General features: G+C 42.2%; 1 protein-coding gene across 2 annotated transcripts in view; it reads right to left on the reverse strand.

Annotated features, from left to right (window-relative positions):
* Positions 1-24,735, reverse strand: part of RNF144B (ring finger protein 144B) — a 164,907-nt gene that overhangs the window by 133,453 nt on the left and 6,719 nt on the right. Inside the window, exons 1-2 of one of the 2 annotated variants that reach the window (XM_057493983.1) lie at positions 20,147-20,281; positions 1,406-1,505 (exon numbers count right to left, since the gene is read on the reverse strand). The gene's annotated coding sequence lies outside the window, so the exon portion shown is untranslated. Of the gene's footprint in view, positions 1-1,405; positions 1,506-20,146; positions 20,282-24,735 lie in introns of those variants that run through there. The other variant, XM_057493984.1, reaches the window with a different exon arrangement.

Below are 24,735 nucleotides of genomic sequence, written 5' to 3' on the forward strand. Positions count from 1 at the left end.
TGCTGGAGGCACAGGCAAAGAGCTCAAAGGCGCTCCAGCTACACTGCCCTGGAAACCAGATCCCAGCCTCTGGGAACACGCAGATCTCAACAAAAGAAATGCAAAACTGTCTCCTGGCAACACCTCCACAGCCCAGGACACGTGGAACTCACATGCTGAACTCACAGTTGAAGACGATAAGGCAAACACGCTACCGAGAGAGGGGATCAGCCGGGGAATCAGATGCAGAATTTACTCCACAAAAAGAACAGATAATAGGGCACCCTGCAAATGATAATGCTTTTTAACTATTTGACAAGACAAAGTCTGAAATAGAACATATCCGTCAAGAACAGATATTATGAAGTAAAAGAACGAGATTTCAAAAGAACCACACAGAGATCTAGTATTTAAAAAATCATTAATGAAAAAAATAAGTAGACCATTTTAATATACTGTTTACATTTTGTTGTGTCCTCTCCCCCTGGGGAGGAGTCGAATCCTCTAGCTTTCGATGTTCGGCTTGGCCCCTGACTTGTCTTGGTCACTTTTCTAAGTGACCAGCTGTAATCAAAGGCTTTAAGAGACACAGCCCACCTGTGTGCCTGGAGAACCTCACGTCCCAGGCGGGGCTGTCTCCTCCTTCAGCCTGTGTCTCAGAATGAGAAGGCACATGGGCCAGCCGAATGTGACCCAGCCCTGGGGCAGAGACACCGCACCCAGCCTGCAGCCACTGACGGGCAACGTGTGCTCTAAGCCACAGAGACTTTAAGGCTGTGTGTCACAGTGCACTACCAAAGCAACACTGGTCCATGCAGCCAGCTGAGGGGAGAATCGGTGAAGTGAGAGAGAAGGCTGAAGAAAGCCCAGGACATGATACAGAGACTCAAGTTCAGTGGAAAACACAGACGTGAAGAGACGTGAGGAAAGAAAAGACTCAGCAGATGCTTGTAATAACTTTAAGAGTACAGACTAGAGAAAATGGGGGATGTATTTGTTATTTGTAACTGTGAAGCAATTTACCACAGACTCAGTAGCTGCTCAAGCCTGCAGCACAGGACCCTGTTCTTCAAAGCCCTCCAGTCCATATCACATGACACATCATAAGAGCACCCTTCATGCCCACAGGCTCCAGACGCACTCACGAGGAAGGGATTTACAGGAATGCACACCAGGGAGCAGAATCTTGGGCAACCTCTTAAAACTTTGCCTACCATTGGTTAAAAGCAGTATCAGAAGATGTAATAGGCTTTGGCACTTTCATTCTTACCCCACACTAAAGAAATCGCACGTAACTCCCAGCAGAGCACTGCAGAGATGTGGCATTGCCCTCACGATCCTCCTGGGGAGCAGCGGCAGGCTGACCCACATCCCTGTGCCACTCCACAGGTGTCTGCCACCTCTGTGGGTCCATCTGATATCTTACCTCTGGATCTGAAATCCCACTTCCATGGAGTAAGCTGCACTTGTTCTCTGTCAACAGAAGGTGTGTGACTCGCGTGTATTCTTCAAGTTGCCTTTTCAACCTTTAAGAACAATTAATAGAAAAGTTATTTAGATTGTCCCCTTGTCCTTCCTTTATCATTAAAAGACTTTGATTGAATAGCATTGCGAATTTGGAGAAAATAATATCAAAGCTGATAGTTTATAGTCCTTTCAAAATCCCCAAAACAGAGAAATCCCTTAGCATTCATGTTTATTCTGGAGTTTATTGGCTTATGGGCACCATCTTTATTGTTTCACAGGAACACACTTTTTTTTTAAATCAATTTCAGAAAACAAATGGCGAACAATTAATCTTAGCCATTTATTGCTTCTGTGAGTCTCTGGAAACAGAAGAGGGAAAATGTCTTATATGCTTATTACACAAAGGCAATACTGCAGATCATTTTCCCAGCTGCAGAACAGACTGCAAACCTCATTTTAAAATTACCTAATGTATTGCCCTCTTACAGCACTAAACTATGTTTTCTACCTTTATCTTGCATCTACCTACCACTTCAGCATTTTATTAAAAATAATAATAATAATAATAATAATAAAGAATAAATGTGGGATTCACATATAAATCAAGTATAAAAATCAAACGAATATTCATATTTGACCTGATTGTTTATAGTTCATAATGCGTGATCAAAACCGAAAGTTTCTGTGATATGACTGCCCTTGCACTGTTCACCATGTAAGAACTTATTCACTATGTAAGAACTTGTTCACCATGTAAGAACTTGTTCGTTATGCTTCAGAAGATTGGAGAGTGTTGAGAATTAGGCTTGGGGTTGATTAATGATTGTGCATTGAGTCCCCTATACATAATTTTATTGTTGTTAACAACCATTTGATCAATAAATATGAGAGATGCCCTCTCAAAAAAAATAATAAAAAAAAAAGAAATGAAGAGAGCTACTGTGACATCTCTGAGTAAGTTTAATTCCTGTAACAGCCATATCTGCCCTTCCCTTCTACCCTCTTGCCAATTATGTGTGATTAACAGACTGAAGATGGTTTTGTATGTGTGACCCTTATAAAGAGCAAGAGGGCTTGTGGGATATAATCAGAAATGACTTTATGTTTCCTCCATTGTCTCTTTAAGTATGTGGGGCTAGTTCTTCCCTGGTCCTTGGATGAAATGCAGGACAGTTATCTTGACTTCTCTATTCACTCTTAAATAATGAAACACTTAAGTCACTCTAAATCCAAAATATCAGTCACTGTTCTGTAATTAATGCATCCAATCTAACACTCAAACTTTTTCATCTTCACATAAAGTTAAACTCCTCCCACCTTCAGCTCTGGCCTACTGAACACTTTCCCACTCGCACTGGGAAGTAGTCAGGGAAAGATTACTCTCTCTAGCCCGACTGCTAATTAAGGTTATCCCACTTTCTGTTACAAAAATGAGGCTGAGGTTGTAAGAAGAGGTCTCAGGGAAGTTCATCCTTGATTAGCACAGATATAATGATCTAATGCTGGTGATCTGTGAGCTTGGTGGGTATTTAAAGTTTACTTCTTCTCTTGAGCCGGGGTTAGGATGGTGGTGAGGGGGATGAAGGGTTGAGAGGTGAAGAACCTCAACTTCATCCTATCACTGGAGATCTTTCACCTACAGATCCTCTTTTGCAAATGGTTACTTATGGCTGTTTCCTCAGTTTACCCTGCTGGGATCCAGGTGGCCCTCTTACACATGATCTGCATGACCCCAGGCTAGCTCACGCTCCAGCATGAACGACCTCTGGTCCATGAGGTTGGACCAAACACCGTGTTCTGTGCTTTATCAAACTATGGGATGGTGCAGTTGCACCTCATCTGACCTACCATTAGAGGAGCAGGCCAGCCAGTCTCTTGTCCTGTAGATTTTGCAGGCATGAACCTTTGACCCACTGTGCCACCCAATCCATGGGAGACGCCCATGAAGCTCTCCAAGTAGTCTAGCACCCCTTTTTCCAGACTTGAGTTGAAGGGGAAGGCCCCTCACACTTCTCCCTCACACTTCTCCCTCACAGTGGCAGGAGTGGGAACCCAAGCCAACCACCAGTTCTCTAAGAATTGTCTCCTACATCATATTTTCTTGGTCTTCCCAGCCTCATTCTATCAACTGGAGGCGGCTGGTGAGCGAACCAGGAACAATGCCAAACTGCTTCCTGATCCAAGTCAATACTGTGTTCTTACTCCTGACTTTGGAATGTGACCTTTACTGTCTTGAGCCACAGCTAAAACTAAAAAGGCTCCATGTGAACATCTTGTGACATGTGTACTCATATTTCTATCAATTGGCTCATATTTTTTCCAGTAGAAAATATACTATTATCTGTTAGCTCACAAACTCCCACAAGCAAGGACTGAACTTCCAAGAGTTAAATAATTGCAGAAGCAAAGGTTTAAGCACCAACCATGAAGGATGGAATGACAATGTCTAACGTGGGGGCCTCACTAGGAGCCTACACAGCAGGAGTCAAGGACACAGTCAGAGCTCCCAACATGTATGACCTACCGCACACTGGACAGAGCCCCTGGGGTTTTATCCCCACCCTGCTCCTCCTCTATGACAGTACCGTGCTGCGTAAGTCACCCTGGGAGTCAACTTAGATGCTTCCCTCTCTCCCACCTGCCATATCCAATCAGTCACCAAGTCCTATTAATGCTATTTATAAATCACCCCTCCTACTTAGCCCCTCCTCCCAACCCCTCTGTCACTGTTTTTATTCAGGTCCTCGTTAACTCTTACTGTGTTTGTTTTGAGATGGGTGAGGGGAGCATGCTTACATGCTGATGGAAAAAAAGTCAGTAGAGAAGAAGAGATTGAAAATATTTCAGAGAGAAGAAAATTGGGGAAGCCAGATCTCCAAAGGAGGGAGAATGATGGAACCTTGAACCCAGAAGGAAAAGTAAATGTTGGACAGGAAAAGAAAAACCTCATCACCACAGTTACTGACTCTCATAAAGCTGAATTTATTCAACTTTTCAAGGTTATTATTTTCTTTTCCAAAATAAGTAAATATTAGATGACAGTATTTTTAATGTCCTTACTTAGAAAAAAAACTTGGCAAACTTTCAGTCCCTAGTTTTTTGTTTTTTGAAATTTTGGTATTCCTTCAAATCTAAAGCCAACTCCACAATCTTAGGTATCACTACCGACCTATCTGTCTGTCTTCTTTCCTATCTTGTCCCTTTGCCCTAAGGGAGAAACATTGTTTTCGTTGACTGTTTACACCCTCCTCTCTTCCTTAGGTGATGAAAGGTTACCCTGCAGTCTTCCTTCTGTGTGCATCTCTCTTCTGAAAGTGCCCGGGCACACCAGCCCGACTGCCAAACCCCGTGGCAGATTCTCTGTTCTCTTCATCTCAAATTTCTAAATCCCCTTTGATTCTCCAATGTCACTGTCGTCTGATCTTTGTCCTTTGCTCTGGCCACCCCTGCTTAGTCTTCTTGGGTTGGCTTTTTGTCTCTGTCCTCAGGCTTTCCCTACTGAAGGCCTCTTCCTGCTTCACACTCTCCCAGGACCATCTCATCCATGCCTCTGCCATCACCTGTGTTCTGACCATCTCTATATAATTATAGCTCGGGGAATCTGCACCACGCGATTAAGTCCATAGTACCTTTTCCAGGTGAAGGAAGTGAGGTTAAGAAAACCAAAGTAATTTGCAAAGTTCCCATTATTAGTATTAAGGACTGTATTCAACCCCCAATCATCGAAATCCAAAAGCCATGGCCCTTTGACTTTAAATCAACAGTTTAAAGCATAAAGTAAGATAATGAATTAAAATGTTTCAAAACTGTATAAAAAGTTGTATGGAGAGGCGGAGCCAACATGGCGGCGTGAGTAGGACAGTGGGAATCTCCTCCCAAAAACATATATACTTTTGAAAATACAACAAACACAACTAGCCCTAAAAGAGAGACCAGAAGACGCAGGACAGTGGCCAGACTGCAGCTACACCAGCGAGAACCCAGCGACTGGTGAAAGGGGTGAGATACAAGCCCCGGCCCTGCGGGAGCCGAGCGCCCCTCCCCCCAGCTCCCGGCGGGAGAAGAGCAGGCAGAGCGGGAGGGAGACGGAGCCCAGGACTGCCGAACACCCAGCCCCAGCCATCCGGGCCAGAGCGCAGACACAGTACATGCCCAGGGGGCCCTGGATACTGGGGGAACAGGGAGTAAGACCTCTGAGCGGGTGCTGAAGCTGATGCCCCTGTGACAAAGAAAAGCGGGGGCTTTTTGAAAGTCTTAAAGGGACAGGGACTTAACAGCTTGACGGAAACAACCCAGGTCACAGTACAGCAGCTGGAAATTACAGGGAAAACCGGGCGCACTAACCCCCTGGGCAACAGCTCTGAGACCCCTCACGGAGGCACACAGTCAAGCAGCCCCCCCATCCATCACCCCACCGGGCGCTGCGAAATCAGAGAAGCAGCCTGAGACAAATTCCGCCCACAGAAAGGGAAATTTCTCCCTTCCGGCCGGGCAAGACACAAAGACCCACTCTACACGCAATTACCCAACACAAGCCACTAGGGGTCGCAATTGCCCCAGTAAAGAAAGGCCAGTAGTAAGTGAAAATTTTGGCCCTCCCAGCTGACAGTCAATAGCACCTGTCAACATGAAAAGGCAAAAAAATATGATCCAGACAAGACTAACCCAGACAGCTTCGGCATCTGCTACATCTTCCCCTGAGAAGGAATCTGGGGAGATAGATTTAGCCAGTCTACCTGAAAAAGAATTCAAAACAAAAGTCATAACCATGCTGATGGACTTGCAGAGAAATATGCAAGAACTAAGGAAGGAGAATTCAGAAATAAAACAAGCTCTGGAAGGACTTCAAAACAGAATGGACGAGATGCAAGAGACCATTAATGGACTAGAAAACAGGGAACAGGAACGCAGAGAAGCTGATGCAGAGAGAGATAAAAGGATCTCCAGGAATGAAAGAATTTTAAGAGAGCTGAGTGATCAATATAAAAGGAATAATATAAGAATCATAGGCATTCCAGAAGAAGTAGAGAGAGAAAAGGGGATAGAAAATGTCTTTGAAGAAATAATTGCTGAAAATTTCCCCAAACTAGGGGAAGAAATGGCCTCTCAGACCACAGAGGTACACAGAAATCCCATGACAAGGGATCCAAGGAGGGCAACACCAAGACACATAATAATTAAAATGGCAAAGATCAAAGACAAGGACAAAGTATTACAAGCAGCCAGAGAGAAAAAAAAGGTTACCTACAAAGGAAAACCCATCAGGCTATCATCAGACTTCTCAACAGAAACCCTACAGGCCAGAAGAGAATGGCATGATATACTTAATGCAATGAAACAGAAGGTCCTCGAACCAAGACTACTGTATCCAGCACGAATATCATTTAAATATGAAGGAGGGATTAAACAATTCCCAGACAAGCAAAAGTTGAGGGAATTTGCCTCCCACAAACCACCTCTACAGGGCATCCTACAGGGACTGCTCTAGATGGGAGCACTCCTAAAAAGAGCACACAACAAAACACCCAACATATGAAGAAGGGAGGAGGAGGAATAAGAAGGGAGAGAAATAAAGAATCATCAGATTGTGTTTATAATAGCTCAACAAGCGAGTTAAGTTAGACAGTAAGACAGTAAAGAAGCTAACCCTAAACCTTTGGTAACCACAAACTTAAAGCCTGCAATGGCAATAAATTCATACCTTTCAATAATCACCCTAAATGTAAATGGACTGAATGCACCAATCAAAAGACACAGAGTAATAGAATGGATAAAAAAGCAAGATCCATCCATATGCTGCTTACAAGAGACTCACCTCAAACCCAAAGACGCGCACAGACTTAAAGTCAAGGGATGGAAAAAGATATTTCAAGCAAACAACAGAGAGAAGAAAGCAGGTGTTGCAATTCTGGTATCAGACAAAACAGACTTCAAAATAAAGAAAGTAACAAAAGACAAAGAAGGACATTACATAATGATAAAGGGCTCAGTCCATCAAGAGGATATAACCATTATAAATATATATGCACCCAATACAGGAGCACCAACATACCTGAAACAAATATTAACAGAACTAAAGGAGGAAATAGAATGCAATGCATTCATTCTAGGAGACTTCAACACACCACTCACTCCAAAGGACAGATCCACCAGACAGAAAATAAGTAAGGACACAAAGGCACTGAACAACACACTAGAACAGATGGACCTAATAGACATCTACAGAACTCTACATCCAAAAGCAACAGGATACACGTTCTTCTCAAGTGCACATGGAACATTCTCCAGAATAGACCACATACTAGGACACAAAAAGAGCCTCAGTAAATTCCAAAAGATTGAAATCCTACCAACCAACTTTTCAGACCACAAAGGCATTAAACTAGAAATAAACTGTTCAAAGAAAGCAAAAAGGCTCACAAACACATGGAGGCTAAACAACACGCTCCTAAATAATCAATGGATCAATGAACAAATCAAAATGGAGATCCAGCAATATATGGAAACAAATGACAACAACAACACTAAGCCCCAACTTCTGTGGGACGCAGCAAAAGCAGTCTTAAGAGGAAAGTATATAGCACTCCAAGCATATTTAAAAAAGGAAGAGCAATCCCAAATGAACGGTCTAATGTCACAACTATCAAAATTGGAAAAAGAAGAACAAATGAGGCCTAAGGTCAGCAGAAGGAGGGACATAATAAAGATCAGAGAAGAAATAAATAAAATTGAGAAGAATAAAACAATAGCAAAAATCAATGAAACCAAGAGCTGGTTCTTCGAGAAAATAAACAAAATAGATAAGCCTCTAGCCAGACTTAATAAGAGGAAAAGAGAGTCAACACAAATCAACAGTATCAGAAATGAGAAAGGAAAAATCACAACAGATCCCGCAGAAATACAAAGAATTATTAGGGACTACTATGAAAACCTATATGCTAACAAGCTGGGAAACCTAGGAGAAATGGACAACTTCCTAGAAAAATACAACCTTCCAAGACTGACCCAAAAAGAAACAGAAAATCTAAACAGACCAATTACCAGCAACGAAATTGAAGCGGTAATCAAAAAACTACCAAAGAACAAAACCCCCGGGCCAGATGGATTTACCTCGGAATTTTATCAGACATACAGGGAAGACATAATACCCATTCTCCTTAAAGTTTTCCAAGAAATAGAAGAGGAGGGGATACTCCCAAACTCATTCTATGAAGCTAACATCACCCTAATACCAAAACCAGGCAAAGACACCACCAAAAAAGAAAACTATAGACCAATATCCCTGATGAACGTAGACGCAAAAATACTCAACAAAATTTTAGCAAACCGAATTCAAAAATACATCAAAACCATCGTACACCAGGACCAAGTGGGATTCATCCCAGGGATGCAAGGATGGCACAACATTCGAAAGTCCATCAATATCATCCACCACATCAACAAAAAGAAAGACAAAAACCACATGATCATCTCCATAGATGCTGAAAAAGCATTTGACAAAGTTCAACATCCATTCATGATAAAAACTCTCAGCAAAATGGGAATAGAGGGCAAGTACCTCAACATAATAAAGGCCATCTATGAAAAACCCACAGCCAACATTATATTGAATAGCGAGAAGCTGAAAGCATTTCCTCTGAGATCAGGAACTAGACAGGGATGCCCACTCTCTCCACTGTTATTTAACATAGTACTGGAGGTCCTAGCCACGGCAATCAGACAAAACAAAGAAATACAAGGAATCCAGATTGGCAAAGAAGAAGTCAAACTGTCACTATTTGCAGATGACATGATACTGTACATAAAAAACCCTAAAGACTCCACCCCAGAACTACTAGAACTGATATCGGAATACAGCAAAGTTGCAGGATACAAAATCAACACACAGAAATCTGTGGCTTTCCTATATACCAACAATGAACCAACAGAAAGAGAAATCAGGAAAACAACTCCATTCACAATTGCATCAAAAAAAATAAAATACCTAGGAATAAACCTAACCAAAGAAGTGAAAGACTTATATTCTGAAAACTACAAGTCACTCTTAAAAGAAATTAAAGGGGACACTAACAGATGGAAACGCATCCCATGCTCATGGCTAGGAAGAATTAATATCGTCAAAATGGCCATCCTGCCCAAAGCAATATACAGATTTGATGCAATCCCTATGAAACTACCAGCAACATTCTTCAATGAACTGGATCAAATAATTCAAAAATTCATATGGAACCACCAAAGACCCCGAATAGCCAAAGCAATCCTGAGAAAGAAGAATAAAGTAGGGGGGATCTCACTCCCCAACTTCAAGCTCTATTATAAAGCCATAGTAATCAAGACAATTTGGTACTGGCACAAGAACAGAGCCACAGACCAATGGAACAGACTAGAGAATCCAGACATTAACTCAGACATATATGGTCAATTAATATTTGATAAAGGAGCCATGGACATACAATGGCGAAATGACAGTCTCTTCAACAGATGGTGCTGGCAAAACTGGACAGCTACATGTAGGAGAATGAAACTGGACCATCGTCTAACCCCATATACAAAAGTAAACTCAAAATGGATCAAAGACCTGAATGTAAGTCATGAAACCATTAAACTCTTGGAAGAAAACATAGGCACAAACCTCTTAGACATAAACATGAGTGACCTCTTCTTGAACATATCTCCCCGGGCAAGGAAAACAACAGCAAAAATGAACAAGTGGGACTATATTAGGCTGAAAAGCTTCTGTACAGCAAAAGACACCATCAATAGAACAAAAAGAAACCCTACAGTATGGGAGAATATCTTTGAAAATGACACATCCGATAAAGGCTTGACGTCCAGAATATATAAAGAGCTCACACGCCTCAACAAACAAAAAACAAATAACCCAATTAAAAAATGGGCAAAGGAACTGAACAGACGGTTCTCCAAAAAAGAAATACAGATGGCCAACAGACACATGAAAAGATGCTCCACATCGCTAATCATCAGAGAAATGCAAATTAAAACTACAATGAGGTATCACCTCACACCAGTAAGGATGGCTGCCATCCAAAAGACAAACAACAACAAATGTTGGCGAGGCTGTGGAGAAAGGGGAACCCTCCTACACTGCTGGTGGGAATGTAAACTTGTTCAACCATTGTGGAAAGCAGTATGGAGGTACATCAAAATGCTCAAAACAGACTTACCATTTGACCCAGGAATTGCACTCCTAGGAATTTACCCTAAGAATGCAGCAATCAAGTATGAGAAAGATCAGTGCACCCCTATGTTTATCGCAGCACTATTTACAATAGCCAAGAATTGGAAGCAACCTAAATGTCCATCGATAGATGAATGGATAAAGAAGATGTGGTACATATACACAATGGAATACTACTCAGCCATAAGAAAAGGGCAAATCCAACCATTTGCAGCAACATGGATGGAGCTGGAGGGTATTTTGCTCAGTGAAACAAGCCAAGCAGAGAAAGAGAAATACCAAATGATTTCACTCATCTGTGGAATATAAGAACAAAGGAAAAACTGAAGGAACAAAACAGCAGCAGAATCACAGAACTCAAGAATGGACTAACAGGTACCAAAGGGAAAGGGACTGGGGAGGATGGGTGGGTAGGGAGGGATAAGGGGGGGAGAAGTAGGGGGGTATTAAGATTAGCATCCATAGCGGGGTGGGAGAAAGGGGAGGGCTGTACAACACAGAGAAGACAAGTAGTGATTCTACAACAGGTTGCTACGCTGATGGACAGTGACTGTAAAGGAGTATATAGGGGGGACCTGGTATAGGGGAGAGCCTAGTAAACAAAGTATTCGTAAGTATTCGTCATGTAAGTGTAGATTAATGATTAAAAAAAAAAAAATGCAGTTCCTATGTGGTGACCTCTAATGAGTTCTACACAATGATATAAAGGACATATAAAAGTGTAGGCAAAGGGTCTGTTTGTGTTTATACAGAGGATCAAAGCCCAATTGGGCTACCCCGAAAATGAACTAAGAAACGATATGAAAGAGAACTTCCAACATCAGCACTCTCGGGAAGACTCATGCCAGAAGATGATCATCAAAAAACCCCAACAAAGATCCACGCACTGCTACAGCTGTAGATGCACTCATCCCACCAGCTCCTGGACTTGCCATGGGAATGAAGGAGATATCTAAGCTGGCCTGTGCATACAGTAAAACAACAAATTTGACTGGATCTATACTGTTGGAACTCAACCAAGAATTAGGAGAAGTGCAAATTGTAGCGCTCCAAAATCTTACAACTACAGACTATTTACTGTTAAAAGAACATATGGGATGTGAACAGTGCCCAGGAATGGGTTGTTTTAATTTGTCTGATTTTTCTCAAACTATTCAAATTCAGTTAGATAATAACCATCATATCATTGATAAGTTTTCACAAATGCCTAGGGTGCCTAACTGGTTTTCTTGGTCTCACTGGAGATGGCTGGTAATTACAGGTATGCTTTGGTTATGTAACTATACTCCTATTATGTTAATGTGTGTGCGCAATTTAAGTAGTAGCTTAAAATATATACATGCTGAAGTTACTCTACAAGAAGATATGTCAAAGAAATAATCAATCTTCCCATGTTTTCTCCCGCCTGCTACTTCTATAGCTTTTCTTCTTCCTTCCTAATTACAACGAATTCTTAAATAGAATTCGTGCCTCATATCAAATTTACCGAGTATCATAACTCCTCCAAGTGGTAAAGATACCTCAAGACAAATGCCGGGCATAGAAGCCACAGGGCATAAATATGCAAAGAAATAAAAAGCTAACCATTTCAAACAATAAGGCTTCTCTCTCACTTACCAACTTAACATTTCCCTGTATGGCCCCGGAAGATGACTGGTTAGCCAGAGACGGGTAAGATTCCTCAAGGGAGGAACAACCTAAGACAGGCACAGTCGCAGGGGGGTCATCAGGTGAGAAATTGGGGATCAACAGAGGTGAGGCTTAGAACCTCACCCCCCCTGTTCTGAGAGAAATCTTCTGCATATGTGGATGTTTTATTGCCCTTGTCTAGCTTGGATTAACACATAGTCTACAGGCACACACCTGATCATCTACATTTGCTCTCTTACAACACTAAACTATGTTTTCTACCTTTATGTTGTATCTACCTACCACTTCAGCATCTTATTAAAAATAATAAAGAGAGAAATGTGGTATCCACATATAAATCAAGTATAAAAATCAAATGTGTATTCATATTTGAACTGACTGTTTATAGTTCATAATGCATGAGCAAAACCAAAAGTTTCTGTGATGACTGCCCTTGTACTGTTCACCATGTAACTTATTCACTATGTAAGAATTTGTTCTCCATGTAAGAACTTGTTCGTTATGCTTCAGAAGATTGGAGACTGACGAAAATTAGGCTTGGGGTGGATTAATGATTGTGCATTGAGCATTGACTCCCCTATACAGAATTTTATTGTTGTTAACAACCATTTGATCAATAAATATGAGAGATGCCCTAACAACAACAACCAAGAAAAAGTACACACTTCCAATTGTAAAATAAATAAGCAACCGGGATGTAATGTATAGCATAAGGAATATAGTCAAAATATTGTAACAACTTGGTATGGTGATAGCTGGTACTTAGAATTATCATGTATATAAATGTTGAATCACTGTGTTGTACACCTGAAACTAATGTAATGTAATACTGTGTGTCAACTACCCTTCAATAAAAAATAATTATCTAAAAAAAAAAAAAAAAAAAAAAGTTGTATGAAAATGTTGAAAAACATTCTATTTTAATGATGCTCAGGCATCGTATACCAAAGAAAATTTTATAAGGAGCCAAAGCTCCCTTCTGCCGTCTGCTCTCTCCCTTCTCTCTGAGATGGTAAAGTACACCAGAGCCATTTCAACATTTTCATTCCCTTTCACGGCCCACAGAGTCAGCCAGGTGTCCACACCACAGATACGGGACCCAGCTTAAGTCCTGCTTCTGGACTAACAGGGATTACTGCTCAAAGGGGGAGCAAACGGACAAAAAGAAACAAACAAAAAAATCCCCACTAGGTCTATGAAAAGACTATGTTCTAGGGAATTACCATAAATGGTGACTACTGAAATGGAGGTGCTGCACACTAGAAACTTCTGCAGAATCTCTATTCAGTGGACTCAGTGAGATGTCAGAGGACAGCATGGCTATGGCACCAAGGCAGGTGATCATAAAACAGGAAGGATCTGCAATTAGGAGAGAGAACTCAGATACCAAGAATTTTATGGCCAAATAAAAAGCTGCAATGGATGGAGTAACAGATTGGCAATGACTGAAAAATATAATCAAAGCAGACAATAAGCTTGAGAAGTTCTGCCAATATTGAGAGAAAAGGCAAAAAGATTAAATTTGTTAAATAAAAAGGAGATATGGGAGATGAATACATAGAAGCATATATAAATCCCCAAAGAAAAACATTAATAAAGAAATAATCAGAAAAAAATAATTGAATACTGAGATGCAAGAGAGATTTTAAGTCTTCAAATTTATACTCCTCAAAGAGTACCAGGAAAAATTAATAAAATATAGATTATCACCATGATATGGTCTGGTAAAAAAATTTTACTGTTAGAGAGAAGAAAACAATGCTTTAAGCATCCAGACAGAAAAAACAGATTACCTACAAAAGAAGAGCAATCAGACAGACCTCAGACTTCTCATCTGCAACCCTGATTGCCAGAATTCAATCAAGCAATACCTAGAGACCATGACATAAAGACCAGGACTTTCACATAAAGCAGGAAAAAACAAAGAGTATTCTTATCTATACAGCACTTCCTAGAAACAATTTCTTAAAACCTTCTCAACTACACATGGCTTCCTAAAAATCTTATTTGAATTTATCCTTAAATTTGTTATGATATGAATTTAAGGATGAAGGAATTTTAATATTACTAAACTGGTATAAGCAGTAAAACAACCTAGCCAGCGTTAAGTCCAAGTAAAATTGGTCAGTATGGGTAAAAACCCTTAAGGAAAATGTCAAAAGTAATTTTTTACCTATAAAACAAATTTCAGCATTCATTAATAATAATAAATTTGAATTGAATAATCCTAAATTACATCAACAAAAACTAGGAAATGGAACTGGAGAAAGAAGTAGGAAATGTGTCGTATTTCTCACATTACAGAAAGATATTAGTAAATACCATTTCCTCCTGGCATTAGTTAGGAAAAACTAATATTAAATATTAAATATATATTAAAAACAAGCTCAATATATATATATCAAAAAACAGAAGTCTTAAAAGCAGCAATCATTTGCTTTTTAAAAATATGATCTATGACTTTTAATCTATCAGAAAAGTGAGCAAATATAGTCCAGATAGGTACAGAAAAATGTTGAATAGCATGGGCAATTCTTAAAACGTATTGTTAAATTGTTTACAAGTAAATAAAAAAATACACAGGAAAAAAATGTGAATTTTATACAACATTCATACACATGTATGTGTACATATATAGTTAAAAACCTGTAAAAGTTACATCAAAATGTGGTTTCTCTGGGTGGTGAAATTAGAGGTGATTCTGATATTCATCTTTATACTCCTCTGTATTTTCTAAAACCAAAATGTAACATTAGTCAATTGTTTGAAATGGTCCTTAACGTTTTTCATCAGCCTGCTTATAAACTTAAATAGATTCATATATAAATATATACACAATACTCCAAACTCTTACATCTTTCTGCCCACATGGTTTCCCAGAAAACATTTAAGTAGTGATAAAGTACCAAAGCATGCATGGAGAGTGCTATTTTAAAAAGAAAAAGTCTGTTTTAATTAAATATTATGGAAAAGAAGGATTAAGTTACAAGAACTTTCTTGAAAACTTAAAGCCAGATGTCATGAGGCACTTCTGCTCTCTCTAGAAGGAGGCGCAGGTGAGGAGGCAGGCAAACCCCCTGCCTGCGTTGCTGCAGCAACATTCCCTACCTCCAGACCTGGAAGCTGGGCTGTGCCAAGGGTGCGGCCGAAGAACAACCGCCGTACACGCCAGAGCTGGCAGTGGAGCCTTTCGAAGATTCATGAAGGTTTACCATGAACCAATTTGGAGAAAAACCTCTGCCTTTGAGGATATGGAAAAAAACTGCAATGGAAGAACAGTGGGAAAAGAGAAAGAAAGGCTGCTACAGGTGCAAAGGCTCTATCCTGAGGAAGAAGCTTCGAAATGAAACTTGAAGGCATTACCTCTTCACCTTTTTGTGCAAAAGGCTTAATGTCAATCAAGGAGAATAAGTAACAAAGGCCAAAAGAAGCCAGTTAAATTGTACGGGCTCGTGAGACTAAAGGTAAAACTTTCACTGCTAAATAGTTATACTTGTGTCAGATTCAGGAAGAAATATTCTTTATAAGGCAACAAGTCCCAACCCTATCAGATTAATGCTCATTTTTATAACAAATATTTTGTAAGTTATCCCTTTAATATCTTGAAATGAAATTCATAGAAATATAGCCTAATTACAAACACACTTTCAAAACCAAACAAATGTAATATCCTAACTGTAATATAGAGGAGACATAAAAGAAAGTCAATAGTGATGCACAATTTAATTTGTAACTGCTGTGGCAGGATGACACTAGAAGACAGACTACCTAAAAAGCCTTGAAGGAAAAGGCACCATGCAACAGAGTATCACTTGCAGAGAGCAATGGAAAGTGTGGCAAGTTATTTGTAGTACAGATGTCTTATGAACTATCAAATTTCATGAAATAAAGAAAATGTATTTTTAAAGACATCTTGCTTATGAGGATTAATTTCACTTTGGGACACATTTTAAATCGTCTTTAATCATTAAATCAATGTAAGAATGTTGAGCTCCACACACCAAATCCATCTAAACTGAAATATAAAAACATAGACTTTATAAAGTCTTTACAGAATTAGGCAATTTGTCAGATCCCAAAATGAACATACGCTCCTCTAGAGCTTTTCAATCAGCAGTTTGCACTCATCAGGGAAGCAGTGTGGGGTGTTGAAAGTGGTATCTGTCCTTGGTCAAGACAGATCCTAACTTCTCTGAATCACAGGTCTGAAGAAAGCTATATAGTCATAGCTACCTGTTAAGGCTGGGAAGATATTTTTTTAATGTCCATAAATACAGAAAAAATGAAAGTTCCTAGGGCCATGATTCTCACCTGACCCTGATTGGCTTGCCCGCTGTGCACATGTGGGTAATTCGTTATTACTGACTCTATATAAAAGAGATCCACCCAGCACTCTGGGCAGAGGCAGAGACAGAGAGACAGAGGAGGATTAAAACCCACAGACTGTTGGATGCAGACGTGATTCTAACACCTGACCTGCCACTATGGGAATAAAGTTGGGTATAAATCCTTCCATCCCAGGAATGTTCCATTGTCATTATTCAGTCTCACCAAATCAAGAGTGAACTTGCCCACTGGCAAGAGGTAAAGTGTCTCAATCAACAAATGGTAGCAAGTTGCAGCACCAGCAAGATACTTCCCTAGATTCCATGTGGTTTTTCAAGACTGGCTCCAATCCTTTTAGTGCCTATAGGTTAGAGCAACTTTTTTACCACTAGTGACAAACAAACAAAAAAGTCTCAACATTAGGATCTTGGGAAGATAGATCTTTAAGAAAGAAGATCATAAAAGACAGAGACATCTAAAAGTGGGACATCCAAAAATCGAGCCTTTCATAGGGTTGTGAGGGCTAGAAACTCCAGTGATCTCTTCCTTTACTGCAGACTGAAATCTGAGGAGGGGTCTGAAGGCGAACCATTCCTGAAGGCTATGCTGGTCTAGTAAGCCAGGCTCTTCACATGCCCCGCTACTCCTCTCTTAACGACTCCTCTGCTTAGTGTACTCCTTTTCTTCTGCCAGTCAGTTGTAGTCCACACCCAGTGTAATGAAAAACCTAGGACGCTAGTTCAGAATATTTTGCCACTTTTGTAAATAACCTACATTGCTTTCAAGTCACACAGAGATTCACTGGAAATCTGAGATTTGCAACTTCCTTTGCTGCCATTCCTAAATGGCATAATTCACTGATAATATAAATTCATTCAAATGGGCAAGACTCTCATTACTACAAGATATAAGAACTGGAAAGAAGATAAAATTTAACGTCTAGTTTCAAAATTTGGATTATGGCTGTGCTTCAATACTCATCTGTCAAAAGAAATGATGAGAACCTAATGACTTCTCAAGGGCCTTCCAAGTTTAACACTCTGTGACTCCGTTATTCTACACAGTTAAATCCTTGGGAAATTAACATAGCACGATTAAGTAAGGCAATTTGTCATCCAGTCAGGCCACTTTCTTCATGGCTAACGGCATTTCTTAGGATACTGAGCTAAAAATGTCACTGCATTCTGCGACCCATGCAAACCTGTTCTAATTGATGGGAGTGGGGAAAAAATGCAATTCAGAGCGCCAGTAATTCCTCTGCAAGCCGGCGTGGCTGGGAGAGTGTGGGGTCATGAAGCATCAAGTTACGGACTAAATTAAAGGTCTGGAGAAGAGTGGCGGGGTCTAATCATCCATTGTCTGAGGCTGCCAGAATTGGATCCACCACCCTTATTCACTCACAAAGGACCGCTTGACGTATGCTATGCACGCAGACTAAGGGCTTCAAATCTCTTTTATTAAAAAGGCCTTCAGTTCCAAATAGATCTTTATGGAATTATTTCCTTGAAGTTTTTAGTTCTGTCATATTAAAATTTCCATGAAAAAGTAATCAAAACCTAATGTTTACAGTGTTCTGCCACAAAGAAAAATATTGTGGGTTTTGTTCCTATTAAAAACATGTGTTACATATATATACATAATTATGTAAGTCCCAGACCCAGTGTTCACACACAAAAACCTTACAAAAATTAATGGTTTTGCCTAAGTACTGTACTCTGTCCATAATGCCCCTCATTAAAGCCAATCCTTTGAAAAGGTCAGCAAGCAATGAATATTTCTGCATATATTGTGGCACAGGCTGCAAAAAACAGGTCTATAGGGATGAATTAAGGTCACTTTTAAAATTCAGACAGTATTTTCTGGACTTGGTCGGCTGCATCGTGTGCCTCTGCACTGTTTTTCCTAGGGGAAAGTTAATTTTAGAAAGGAAAAAAGTTTGCCAGGAAAACAATCACATTGGCTCAATACCTAGACAGTGACTCTTAAAGTTCCAACTGCTTTACAGTCTCCTACTTGTCCTCAGAATCCTTGAAAGCAGGTACAAAATATCCTCCTATTTCATAACAAGCATCTCATTTCATAAAAAGTTGTATGATTTAATATTATACCTACTTTATGGTATGTTTAAAAAGCAGTGCTTCGCCTCAATCTCCAAAAGACAAACATCTTTATTTTCCCTCGGAGTTAAATTCTGAGAGTTTATTAGATATTTAGAAGGGTTCAGGTACATGTGTATTTAGATATGAAAGCAGATGTACGTCTATGTATGACAAAGAGGGAAATGGGGAAATCTGTGTAAATTCAAATACACTATCATTCACAGGCTTCCTTAGCGAACTCAAGGTAGAAGAGCTTGGTTCAAATAATTAGGAATGTAAACAGGATCTAAATTAATTTATACGGTAATTCCTCCTTCCAGTTCCTAGAGATAGAATCCATTTGCGTATTTAGCCTAAAAGTAACCAACGTGTAAAAATGGCCGTTATTACTGGCAGTCGGTGCCAGCACGTGAAGGACGGTTTTCTGATTGCCACGAGAAGAGGCCGCAGTCCTTCCAAATCGCCAGAGTACTTGGGAAGGTATTGTTACTTTCTGAAGCTGATGTTGAGAAGCTAACTCTTTGACGAGGGCTCGTAGAAGCTCGGTAACTGTCTCCAGCCGGAGTCCCAAATGAACAGTTAACTCCCCCAAACTGCCGTCTCAGAACCAATGACACCACACCAAAGCCATCGTAATGAAGGGCAGCAGCCTTCGCCCCGTTTGTATTCCCTGTTCCCACCGCTATTGCCAGATGACGCTTACCAACAGTTGGGTGTCCTCCCCTCCCATGAGGGCCTTACACAGTCAGGTGACGACGAGGGGACAGCGCAGCGCAGTCACGGGAGCGCTTTTAGATACGCGGCCCCGGCGCGCACCCGCCCCCCCACCCGCCCGGATTCTGATTCGGGCTCTCGGCGCCCATCCCGAGCGACCGCGCTAGGCTGCCATGGAGTTCTAGCCCCGCTCACCCAGAAAACCTTGGAAACTCAGCACAGGATTTGGTTCTCGGGGCAAATAAACCCCAAAGAACCTTCAGCTATCGTCCGGCCCAGATGCAAAAGATAAGCCGGTGCACCTACCTCGAGCAGGGGGACTCTCGCGCCGACCCTCCACCCCCAAGTTAGGACAGTCACAGCAAGGCGGGGGCGGCGCGCAGAGCGGCGGTACCCCAGCCTGGGAGGCACTGCGGACTCGGGGTGGACACGGTGCGTCGCTGTCGGCGCCACACCTGGAGAGGGTGGCGATGTTCGGGCCGCCCCCCCGCCCTCTCCGCAGAGTCTGGGTGCGGCGCGCGGGAGCTGCCCGGGAAGGGGCACGAGGGAGGGCGGGCAGGCGGCGGAGCAGAAGCGCGGAGGGCGAAGGACGGGGTCCCCGCGGGCGCCCGCCCGGGGCTCAGCACAGCGCCGAGGAGCGCGGGGAGACGGCGGGGACCGCCGGGGGGCCAGGCGAGCAGCCCGGGCGAGGCGGCACCCGCAGCGCCCTTACCTGGCTGGCGACGGGCGGGCGCGACAGGGGCAGGGCTACGGGAGGGCGTGCGCCCCGGCCAGGCAGCCGCCTCGGCCCCCGAGGCTCGGGCGCCCGGCCCCGCGCCTGCCGCCGCCTCCTCCCCGGCTGCTCCGGCCGCGGCGCGGGGCCCATCCAGCCGCGCTCCCGGCGCGCGCCGCGCCTCCCCCGGGGGGCGCTCTCCTTCCGCAGGAGGCAGCGCGTGGCTCCGGAAAGCCTGGGGCTGGGCCTTGTCAGAAACATCTTTGAAAATCTGAGCTGCTCGGTGCGTTCAAAGCGGGCATCGCCCCCGTACGTGCCCCGCTCCCGCCGCCCTCATTTGTCTCAACCACATCACTTAACCCTCGATATTCATGCAGACAGTGCCCTGAGAGTCTCCGGCCAGTCACTTTAATTTTCCCTAAATAGCTCCTTCCATTTTACTATTTTACATACTATTTGAACATAGGTTGCCAGGACTTCAGATTGGCCTCGGGAAGGATATGGTGAGGCGCACAGGACAGTCGATACCTTTGCCACCATTGTCGATACCTGCTACCTGTCAGGGCCCAAAGTCAAGGCAAGAGCCATGACACCAGCCTTTGGTCAGGGACCATGCCTGGGGCCTCCCCCCTCACCTGGGAGAGACGCAGTTCTGCTAAGTTCTGAGAGAGAACAGGTGGAGGTATTCAAAGCGAGTCCTCAACGCGAGCGAGCCAGCAATGGGAAGAGCATGCTGAATACAACAGATAACAGCAACCATGGGAAGGAATCCCTGAGACGTCACTGTCTCACTAAATGCAGACGCTGGGAGTGACATGCCCACCGGGAATGTGGAATGTGACTTGTTAAACGGCACTCCATGTATTCATTCATTCATTTACCTATCAATATGACATTTATGTATAGAGTAGTTTAGAGACAGTGTAGCATTATTCATCGTCATAACTTAAGAGATGCTTAAGTAAATATATAACACATACCAGTTATAATAGTATATAATTTAAGTCATAGTTTAAGAGATGCTAGGAGGTAACTAGAGAAGCGACCAATTTATAACAGACCCCTGGAAAAAGCAAATACCTATCAAAGAGACTGTATTAATCCATTACCTTTTCTAACTTTATCAGATATCTTCCTAATCTGGGCTGAAAAAAAATGGGCACTTAATAGAATTGTCAGTTTTCTCTATTGGGCAGGAGGTGGGTATTGGAAAATAAGCTCATCAAACAAGCTGTTGCAACTGAAAGGACATGCTTAGGAGAAAGGCGGGCGGAGGCAGGATAGTGCAAAGACTCAGCCCTTCGTATTCATTCTGCCAATATTTATTGAATGCTTGCTCGTTCCAAACACTGCTAAGTACCCGGGATAGAAGAGTTCGCAAGAAAGGCAACGTCCCTAACCTCACCAAGCTGAACAGAGGGATAGACTGTTAAGAGCAGATGCCCTGACCAAGGGTGGCACACTCTGTCAGGGGGCAGTTTATATGAAAAACAGAGAAAGTGGCTTTTAAACTGAGGGCTGAAGAGTGAGTGTCATTTGGCCAGAGACAGCCGAGGAGGAGGAGAAAGAGGTTTCCCGTAGGGTGCATAGCGTGGAGAACACCAAAGGTAAGAAAGAACACGGCAATCCAAGAATTTAAAGAATAGCTCATCATGGCTGGAGGATTCTTTCTTAGGGGTGGAGTGGGACAGGTGGGAAGAATGGAGAGACAAGGCTAGAGGAGGAAGCAGAGCCCAGATAATGTGGAGTCTTCTAGGCCAGCTTTTCAAATTGCCCTTTTTGCCACAATGGAGAGGCATTGAAGTGTTACAGGCAAGGTGAGGATGGGATCAGTTTTTTGCTTGGGAAAGATGACTGGCTTCAGGCAGAGAACAAAGGAGAACGGGAGGTAGGGCTGAGAGCCAGTCAGGGAGAGATGCTCTAGAAGGGCCTGTGATCAGTGAATACCAGCGAATACCAGCGTATAGACTCATTCTCTGTAGAATCTAAGTTCGGTCCCAGGACAAGGCCCTAGAGAGAGAAACCTCCTGGAGGCAGGTGCAGAGGGAGGAGAGGCAGTGGGGCAAACAACTCAGAAACAAGAGAGGTATAGAAAAATTACAGAAAGAAAGTGGTTTGTTTGGTGGGTTTTTTTTTTTTACAGAATATTTTATTTATACAGTTGATACTGTAGAAAGTTTCACTCAGGTCAAGGATAAAAGGAATGTTGGTTGTAACTGAGGAGTGGAATAAATTAAAGGAACATTTGACACACAGGAATCACTTCACTGTACATTGCAAAGTTCCTGCTGTGTGGCTGCGGACCGGCGTGCGCCCACCCCAGCTCCCCTCTACTTCTGAGACTTAATTCATTCCTAGTACCTATCACTCCTACCACTTCATCGTTGTATGACCTTCCTCAGTTTGAACCCATGTGTCTGAAATCAAAGTTCATGCTACTTCTATGAGGATACGCTCTCTAGATTCACCAGGCCTAGCCATCTGTGGCCGCCACGGGGCGCTGAATGACCTTGCTGACACTGGTGGGCCGTAATCAGGAGAGCTGATGGAAAGCATGAGCACTGGGACCGCTGTGCTCCAGGCCCCAGGGCTCCCCTGCAGGACCCTCCCACCTGCCTCTGCGAACAAACGGACAAAGGTGAAAGCAGGGGAGAGGCTGGCTGACTCAGGAGGGCAGAGCCAGAGCAGGACGGCCAACATTTTACACCCAGATCACTGTCTTCGTTATTCTTTGTTGTTTTAAGATCACTGGTTGCCTTCTCTCCCTCTCATTTCAGTTTTATTCTCCTCGATTTCCCTTCATATTTTTTCATTTCTATTTCTCCTTTCCTCTTTTTATTTGAACTGCCTCTTCACTTCTCTTTTTTCCTTCTTTCCTTTCTTCCTCTAGTCATTGATTCATTCCACAAATACTTTTGTATCTAATATTTATTTTGTATCTATATAGTATCATCTCCTATGTTACTAAGTTAAGTGCTGGATATACAAAGGTGACCGAGACAAGTCCCTACCCTTGAATTCATTCTCCAGAGTCACAAATAACAGAAATGCAGTCAAGATAACTGAAGGGGTGGGGAAAAGGGAACAGGTTAAAAGGTCATGGCTGTCCCCTGAAAGGTGGAGGTATGGGAGGCATTGATACAGACAGGCTTCCCCAACGATCTGAAACTGTGACTTAAATAAAATCATGAATCTTTGTTCTTCACTTATCCTAATTCACTTTCATCTTCATTCTTTCTCAAGTCCAAATTCCCAGGGAGGGGACTAACTTGTCTTGCTTGGGTCAGATGCCCAGGCAAGGAGGACAGGGTATCGCGGAGACGATGTGAAAACATGCCCACAAGTTCTTCACATAACTACAGCTGACCATGAATAATATGAGGGCAAGGGGTGCCGACACCCCAGATGGTTGAAAATCTATGTATCTAGAGGAGTAAGCAGAGCCCAGATCATGTACGGTTGTTTAGCCCATCTTTTAAAATTGCACTTTATTCCACAGACAGTGGGGAGGCACTGAAATGTTATAGGCAAGGTAATGATGAGATCCAATTTTTGCTTGAGAAAGATGATTGGCTGCAGACAGAGAACAAATGAGAACAGGAGGTAGGGCTGAGAGGTCACAGCTTTTACTTTACACTCTCCTAAAACTTAACTACTAAATAGCCTGCTGTTGAAAGGAAGCTATACCAATAACATAAACAGTTGGTTGACACATATTCTATAGTTATATGTATTATATACTGTATTCTTACACTAATGTAAGCAAGAGAAAAGAAAATCTTTTCTCAAATTGTCACAAATCTCAAAAAGTATTCCATTATGTTTATTTTTTAAAATCCGCATATAAGTGCATCCTCACAGTTCAAACCTGTGTTGTTCAAGGATCAACTCTACATGGATGGTGGCTAACACAGGATTGGGGATGAGAATAGATGGGTATTTAAGGAAGCTGGGAGGAAGGCAGGTCTTTAGAAAGAGTACTCCAGGCAGACAACTTAATATATTTTTCCTATAAAAGTAGATATGTAAATAATTGCAATATATTTCATGAGTACTATAATAAAGATATGAACTGTGAAAATTAACTAAGGGAAACCTCTCCACCCTTCCTTACCCCCTAGCAACAGCCTAGCCAATGAGAGGCTGTCACAACTCATCCCATGAAAAGCCATGATATATGGGACTATTTCACCCAATGGACTTTTTGCTTAAAACAGTCCTCCCCAATCTGCCCCTTCCTTTATAGTGTTTTTCTCCAAGAGCGTTCCTCTCTTCTGTTCTCCAGATTTTCCTGTGGTTTTGCCATTGTCTTCTTTTTGAGGACTGCAATTCTTTGCTACTCCCAAGTAAACCTGTTTTTGCTAGTAAATTAACAATTTTATTTTTAAGGCTAATAGGACAAAGTACTAAGGGAATGTACTTTCTTTGCAGGGGCAGGGAAAGGAGTCTTCATTTCAGAGATGTGAGGAATGCTTCACAGAGAAGGCATTGTTTCAAGTCTTGAGTTTGCCAGGCCAACATACTAGCTAGTCTTTAGGACTAGCTTTTTGGTGAGGATAAGGCTTCAGGGAGAGGCCAGGAAGGAGTCC

This window comes from Manis pentadactyla, chromosome 16 (assembly GCF_030020395.1).
Source record: "Manis pentadactyla isolate mManPen7 chromosome 16, mManPen7.hap1, whole genome shotgun sequence".
Taxonomy (NCBI): domain Eukaryota; kingdom Metazoa; phylum Chordata; class Mammalia; order Pholidota; family Manidae; genus Manis; species Manis pentadactyla.